This window comes from Nyctereutes procyonoides, unplaced genomic scaffold (genome assembly GCF_905146905.1).
Source record: "Nyctereutes procyonoides isolate TBG_1078 unplaced genomic scaffold, NYPRO_anot_genome, whole genome shotgun sequence".
Classification (NCBI taxonomy): Eukaryota; Metazoa; Chordata; class Mammalia; order Carnivora; family Canidae; genus Nyctereutes; species Nyctereutes procyonoides.
In genome coordinates, this window is record NW_026575160.1 from 25,205,382 (window position 1) to 25,213,464 (window position 8,083).

Here is an 8,083-nt window from a genome sequence, read left to right on the forward strand (position 1 = left end):
GAAATTAAAAGACATTTTTAAAGTAAGAGCACTGAGCACATTTATAAGAGTATAATAGTTTGGGCCAGAAATCTGTTAACCCCTATTTAGAACAGACACAGACTGTGCGGCAGATGAAGGTTTAGATGCTGGATTGTGGAGATTCTTTGTTTACCTGGAGTTAGGAGGCAACGGCACCATGGGGGCTTTGGAAGCCCTTAAGTTCTCGACCAAAATAGGGGAGGGCAATTTCCTGCCATCCAAGCAACTGAATGGTAAAAGCCTTAAGGCTTAACAACAACAAAAACCCACACACAACTTTTTGCACTTTCTTTTTCCCTGTAAAAACACAACTGGCAGCACAGTAAGACAGCTGTCTGTTCTGATGGTTTTATACCTGTTCCAAATAGCCCCAGACACGGTACTTTTTCAACCTTTGCCCACCAGTGCCGGGGACAGAGGTTCCCACAATTCGGGGTGACTGGCCTCACTACCCAGCCTGGGCAGCATATTAGCCCGTGACTCAGTTTCCTGTTCTCCAGTCACCACAGGGCCTGCCAACTGGCCGTGAACGGGCTCAGCCTCTAGGCCTCTGTGACAGTCAGGTCCCTGGTGACCTGGAAAATGGCAAGGAGAGCTCTCAGCTGAATCTTCTCCTGGGTACCAACAGAAAGTCTGTACTCTGTGTCTGCCTTTTTGGTCAGTAAATGTGCTCGAAGCGAAGGTGGGAAGTCAACTCTGTGCACAAAAAGTTCTTTCTGTCAGGCTACCATGTAGCACCAAACCCCTCAGCGTTTTCAACTCCCTAACATTTCTGTAGGCTGTGGGGAAGCCTGGAGTCAGCATGCAGGCCAGGATGTCAACAATGTTTGACCTGAGGGGGTGCACCATTTCCTCTGTCACCTTCCCAAAGGTGGGAAGTCAACTCTGTGCACAAACAAGTGTCTCTCTGTCAGGCTACCACGTAGCACCAAGCCCCTCAGCGTTTTGAACTCCGTAACATTTCTGTAGGCTGTGGTGAAGCCTGGCTTCCTGGTGCAGGCCAGGATGTCAGCAATGCCTGACCTGAGAGGGTGCCCGGCTCAGGGGTCCACCGTTTCCTTTGTCACCTTCCTGAAGGCCATATGGGTGCTCTGCAACATGGCCAGAGGCCTCCACATAGCTCCGCTGGAAAGGGTCACCTGTGCTTTGAGGCCTCTGCATAGCTCCACTGGAAAGGGTCACCCGTGCTTTCATCCCGTCCTCACTGAGGCCTGCTTTCTGCTCTCCTACCGTGTGTTCTGGGTGGGGAGCCATGAACTCGGGGGTCAGGGGACCACATGGAACCTCTGCACTGGGCGGCAAGGCTGGGGTGATCTTTGACAGTCGTCACCCCTGAGGCCGAGCAAGTATTCTTGGTGAACTACTCCAGCACTCTCCTCGATGCATTCCAGTATTTTTGTCTACACTTCCTTTCCTCTAAGTCATTCTCGAATAGACTACAATTACACTTTTGTTTCCTCTGTTGTACCCAAATTCCTATTAGCAAGATTATAATAAACCTCCACATAGATAGACCCAATGATGAATGCCCGGTCCTCATTTTAATTGACCTGTTTTGATCACTCCCCCTTTATCTGAAACACTTCTTCAAGATCCCACTTTCTCTGGATTTTTCTTCTACCTCCCTGCTCCCCCTCCTCAGTCTCTTTGACTCTATGTGACTACTTTCCTGACCTCTAAACACTGGAGTGCCCCGAGACTATGTCCTCAGACTTCTTTTCAATTTTTGTTGGGGTTCTATGGAGTCAAGTCATGGAAACTCCTCTGGCTTCATTTCCTACACAATCCTTTGCTCACGCCTCTCGAGACATACTGTCCTCTTTGTGTTCCTCTAGTACCATGAACTCATTCCTGCCCCATAGCCTGGGCCCTTGCTACTCCCAGTGCCTGGAACCCTTCCTACTCACAAATCTGCATGACTCTCTCTTTCATTACATTTAGGTCTTTGCTGAAATGTCACTGACTCCAAACACCCTACATGAAATCACATGAACACAATTATCTCATCACTCTCCACCCTAAAGTAGGGTGATTATTTTAGTTCCTTTGTACTCATCACCATCAGACTAATATAAATTTATTTGTTGTCTATCCCCGTCCACTAGGATACAAACTCCATGAAAACAGAGATTTTTGTCTCTGTAATTCACTGCTTTATCCCCAGCACTTAGAACAGTGTTTTGCATAAAATAGGTGCCCCCTTCCTCCAAATATTTGTTGCATAAGTATTGCCCGGTGCAATTACTCAGAACTACAACCTTTGCTTCAGGAGATTGAGCTAGGATTACTTGTAATGATTTTTAAAAAATCAATCTGCAACATCCACATTTTTCTCTAGAATAATCCTGCAAGTGTGAATACTTGGCAAAGACCTTTTAAGATTTTTTTTTGTTATGGATATTACACCTAAACTATAATTTGGTAGTATATTAGTTAGGGCTCTCCAAAGAAACAGAACCAATAGCATAGAGAGAGATAGAAACAGAGAGATAATTTATTTTAAGGAATTGACTCATGTGATTAATCATAAAGGCTTGGCAAGACCAAAATCTGATGGGTAAAGTTGGTAGGCTGAAGACTCAGGGAAGAGTTATAGTTTGAGTCCAAAGACAGAATTCTTTCTTGCTAGGGTGAGAGGTCAGTCTTTGTTCTATTAAGGTTTTCATCTGATTGCATGAGGCTTTCCCACACTATGGAGGGTAATGTGCTTTATTCAAAGTCTACCAGTTTAAATGTTAATCTCACCCAAAAGATACCTGCACAGAAACATCCAGAATAAATGTTTAACCAAAATGTAGACACTGTGGCCTAGTAAAGCTAATACATAAAATTAGACATTAGGTTATTTCAAATATAAATTTTTTGAATTTGCTTGCTTTGTCCCTGCATTTATCTATAAACTCCCTGGGTACATTGGTTTTCAGGAAAGCAGGTGATTGATAAATATCTTGTTGTTATGTTGTTTTTGTTTGTTTGTTGTTTTTAAGTAGACTCCATACCCAGCGTGGAGCCCAATATGGGGCCTGACCCTGAGATCAAGACCCGAGCCAAGATCAGGAGTGAGATATTTAACCGACTAAGTCATCCAGGTGCCCCCCATGATTGATAAATATGAGGTGACTTTCATATAATGAAGCCAAGGCAACATAATGAATGAAAATCAAAAATTTACTTTCACCTTTAAAGGTCTCCATTATGTTGGAGAAAATGTCCTGTTAAATTGCTGAGTTACTTTTATAAAAAAGGTCACTGTCGATTTTTATATCCTTTACACAAGCTAAGAGATAAGTATAGAAAGTCCTCCAAACAACCACTTCCACTGGAGGTGGCCTAACAGAATCTGGGTTCTTTGATGGACAACGGCCTAGAATATCATTGTTACATAAGGTTTTTCTTGGCTTGGAGAGACATGTGAAGCCATAAGCCCTGGGTAAAAATCTTAAGCTCTACGAAAAGTTGGCAAAGAGACTATGATCATTACAAATTGTAAAATTTTAGCAACTGTTGTGATCAATGCAAACCACATGGGTTTAGAGATCATTGTAAAGCCTGTAGATGCCCAAAATGAGAGGGTGTGTGGGGGTCTATGGGTGTATATGGTGGGCATGTGCCTTTCTATTTTTTTTTGACAACAGTGTTCTTGAGCATTGATGTCATCTAGCATTTTGTAGTTAACCCCTAAATGTTGAGATATCACAGGATAAGGCAATGGCTTGTAGTCATTTCACATGCCAGCATAGATTTGGAACTCAATAAATGCTTGACTGTGAATGACTAACTAACCAAATAAGACATTTTAAAGTCTTCATGTGGTTAAGTCCAAGGCCATGAACTGCATTTTCTCAGTAGTTGATACAGTGTTTTAGCAATGGCTGTCCTTTGTCAAGGCAAAAAATTTGACTAACCTTTTAATGGACTAGAAGCTCTTACTTTGTTTTTTGTATAGATTTAGCAAAAACTATTGAAATATGGGGTCAAGAAAACACTAACAGTAAAAATATAGCTATTCTAACAGATTGACACCAGTAGCTCTAATTTCATATTTCTATTTTTTCACTGGGATCCCTGACAAATTCAGTTATCAGCTGAGGTGATCCTGCCCTTTCAGATTTAAATAAAGTTGGTTTAAATTCTTTGTTCTCTGTCCTGTGGTAAGTCTAACAACACTCTCCCTGATACTTGCACAAAGGCCTTCGGGATCATGTTTCTATAATTATATCTGCTCTGAGTTCCGGCTTCTGCTGACCTCCTAGTGTCCTTTGGTCTGGCCTCCCTGCCCCCACTCTTGTACTAACGCAGATGTGGACTGGAGCCCCATTTTCTTCTTGAGAAAATCACACAGATGAGACATTTGAGCGTGTGGCAGGCTTTACCAAAGATATTGGGAAACAGAGGTTAAATCACAGCAAGGTGAACAACTTAAATTTTATATAGCTTGAACCACTCATTGTGGATTTTCCTCTAGTACCTCCCACCCACACCCGTGCTCCCTTCCATTCTCTTAGATAGTCTGAAACCAACAACAGCAAGACTGCCTAAAGGGTCTGATGCTGGCTGTTATAAGTTTTTTTTCATCCATATCTGGAAAGGTGACATGGGAAACTCCAATTCTCTGTCTCTGTCTCTCTCAACTTGGATCAGCATGTGCCAAAATACTGATGGACTTCTTGCAGTTTTTTGCAATTTTATCCTTTTCCTGATTCCATGACAAACATCACTTTTTAAAAAAATCACCTTTTAAAAGTTGAATGTCCTTTTAAAAATTCTACATTTATATTCTTATAGCTGTAAGTAGATCATGGTGTAAACTTTTTGTAAGCTGAGAAGCAGTTAGAGAGTCTGAACTGATTTATAGACAGACTTTTATTTCCTAAATATTACCTAATCTACTGTAACAGTTCTCTGCTTACATTATTTAAATTGTTCTATATCCAGAAAACTAGAAAGCAGAGACTCAGTGTCATACTGGAAAATTCCAGAAATATCAAATTATAAAGTAAATATACTTGGATTTGTACCTCCCTCAGTACATGAGGACTATTTGGGTGGTACCTTGAACAGCATTATTAACAGTTAGTTATGGGTAAATCCAAAGACCTTGGTTTAATGGTTGCTCAAAATAAAACTTTTTCATTGGAGCCAAAAGTACATTTTAAGAAGTAATGTGGTGGAACATTTGGATCCAGATGGAGCTTTCGGTTCCTCAGAGAATTCATTTCCTTTATTTTGACAAAAATATACTTAAATGTTCACTGTGTGCCAAACACTGTGTTAAGTTAAGCTGTATATGAATTAAATAATTTAGTTGTCACCACCAGCATAGGGGTAGCTATTTTTATCTCCATCTTACATATGAAAATGCTGAGGTTCGAGAAGGTTGAGTAACTTGGCCAAGATCACAAGATGCTGACACATCCAGGTGTATCAGACAGGGTGCTGGCAAGAGATGGTTGGCACGTAGAAATAAGATAATTGAGGAGAGTTTAATAAAGGAAGTGTTAGTCCGGGTGTGGGCAGGAGTAAGCAGGACCAGCAAGGAATGGTGAGCCATACACGGGCTAACAACAGTGGGGGCCATTACAACCTCTAGACCTCCAGGACCAAGGGGAAGAAGTGCTCACCAGAACTCAGAGAGACCTGTAGCTGCAGGAGAGGGAATAGCCAAAAGAAGCTGTAATCTGAGGTAGCAGAAAGCAGGCACTGCCAAACTGGGGCCCAAAGGGATGGGGATTGACCGAATCAATTCCTCAAGTTATCATCATCATCATCATCATCTCACCCCCTGATCTGCTAGTGCAGGCTATTGACCAAAGTCAACCTTTAGGCAGAGGTCAAAGGCACCTGAGTGGTACAGTTCATAAAGATGAGTCTCCTTGAAGAGTAGAAACGTAATCAATGTGAATCCTTCTTCCTCTTGGATGGTAGATCATGAGTTTCCCATCACATGATCTAAATTACCAGGTTGTGGGTGTCTGGGTGGTTTGGCAGTTGAGTGTCTGCCTTCAGCTCAGGGCATGATCCCAAAGTCCCAGGATGGAGTCCCACATCGGGCTCCCTGCATGGAGCCTGCTTCTCCCTCTGCCTGTGTCTCTGCCTCTCCCTCCCTCTCTCTCTCTCTCTCTCTCTCTCTGTCTCTCATGAATAAATAAATCTTTAAAAAAAATTCCAAGTTGCAATGATTGAAGGGCGACAGCCTTCTCATCAAAGTAACAGGGCTGTGCATGATTTGAAATGTAAATCTCTGAATTGTAACAGCTGATGGGAGTCCATGTCAGTAATTTCCCAAGCTTTCCGTTATCTGTGTTTTGTTAAAACAGAAGCACCAAGAGATCGTCCTCTGGTGATATGGACTGGATGTTCGTGTGCCCCCAGATTCGTACATTGAAATCCTAATCACCAACGTGGTGGTATTAAGAGGGGGGCCTTTGGGAGGTAATGGGGTCGTGAGGGTGGGGACTTCAGGAATGGGCTTGGTACCCTTATAAAAAAAAAAAACATGAGAACCCTTGCTTCTTCTCATTGTGCTCTCCATCATGTGAGGATACGGTAAAAAATTGACAGTCTGAACAAAAAAAAAAAAAAAGAAAAGAAAAAAAGAACTTGACAGTCTGCAACTTGGAAGAGGGCCTTCACTAGAACCTGATCTGGCTGCCAGCATTCTTTCAGACTTCCAGCTTCCAGAACTGTGAGAAGTGGGTTTCTGCTATTTATAAGCCACCCTGTCTATGGTGCTTTGTTACAGCGGCCCAAGCTAAGACACACAGAGTCTACCACGGGCCGGGCATACTCCTGTGCAGAAGCCTACGGTGGCAAAACCATAGCCCCTACAGATGCCCACCTCCTAATCCCCAGAACTTGTGAATGTATCCTGCGTGGCAGTAGGGACTTTGCAGAGATGGTGAAAGTTAAGGATCTGGAGATGCGGAGATTAGTCTGAATTATCTAGGTGAATCCAATCTACTCACAGGAGTGCTTAAAAGCAGAAAAGCATCCTCAGCTGCAGACGACCAGGAACATGGCAGCATTAAAGGGACTTGAGTTCCTCTCACTGGCTTTGAACATGGAGGAAGGAGGCCACGAGCTCAGGAACATGAACGACCTCTGCGAGCCAGAAAAGGTAAGAAAACAGGTTCCTCCCTGGAGCCTCCAAAAAGAAACGCTGCCCTGCCAACACCTTGACTCCAGCCCCGTAACTGTATCCGATTTCTGACCTACAGAATTATAAGATAATAAGTTTGGAACATTTTAAGTTGCTGAAGTCGTTTGTTAGATCAGAAAGAGAAAACTAATACAAGGCCATGATCTTTTTGGTTCAGGATAGAAAGAGAGCCTCTCAGTATATGCATTTCTGGATGTTTGATGATTGACCTCAAATGTTTAACAGGCTGCAAACGTCAATCTGTAAGCAGGGCGTCTCTGCAAGCTCTGGGCTCGGAGCCGTATTCAGTTACACGCTGGTGTTACTTAAGAAGAGGCTGCTGCTTCGTGCTGTTGGTGCTGTTTTTCACACTGTCGTTTTATTTGGGGGAAGGGGGGGAGAGGGAGAGGGAGAGCGAGAATCTTAAGCAGGCTCTGCACACAGGGGCTTGATCTCACAACCCTGAGATCGTGACCTGAGCTGAAATCAAGAGTCGGACGCTTAACCCACTGTTAACAGGCGCCCCTTCCCACTGTTGTTTTACAAGATCTCTCTGCCTCCTGATTAGAAAAAGCTGTTTGGCCAGTCATGAAATAGGGTGGTGTAGCCTTTGAAACATGGTCCCAGAGCCAGTAGCCCAACTGGTGGCCTTGTGTGAGTGGAAGAGTGAAAACTTCTTAAAAATCCACTTAAGTCATGGAGATCCCTGGGTGACTCAGCACTTGAGCGCCCACCTTTGGCCCAGGGTGTGATCCTGGAGTCCCGGGATCAAGTCCCACGTCAGGCTGCCAGCATGGAGCCTGCTTCTCCCTCTGCCTGTGTCTCTGCCTCTCTCTCTGACTGTGTCTCTCTGAATAAAAAAAAAAAAAAAATCTTAAAAAAAAATCCACTAAGTCAGCCACAGGGCCTTCAGTACAGCGGACA

The 8,083-nt window shown here is 43.4% G+C and overlaps 1 pseudogene; it reads right to left on the bottom strand.

Moving 5' to 3' along the window:
- Positions 1 to 563: 563 nt before the first annotated feature.
- Positions 564 to 1,862, bottom strand: LOC129502750 (replication factor C subunit 5-like; annotated as a pseudogene).
- Between the last annotated feature and the right edge of the window lie 6,221 nt (positions 1,863 to 8,083).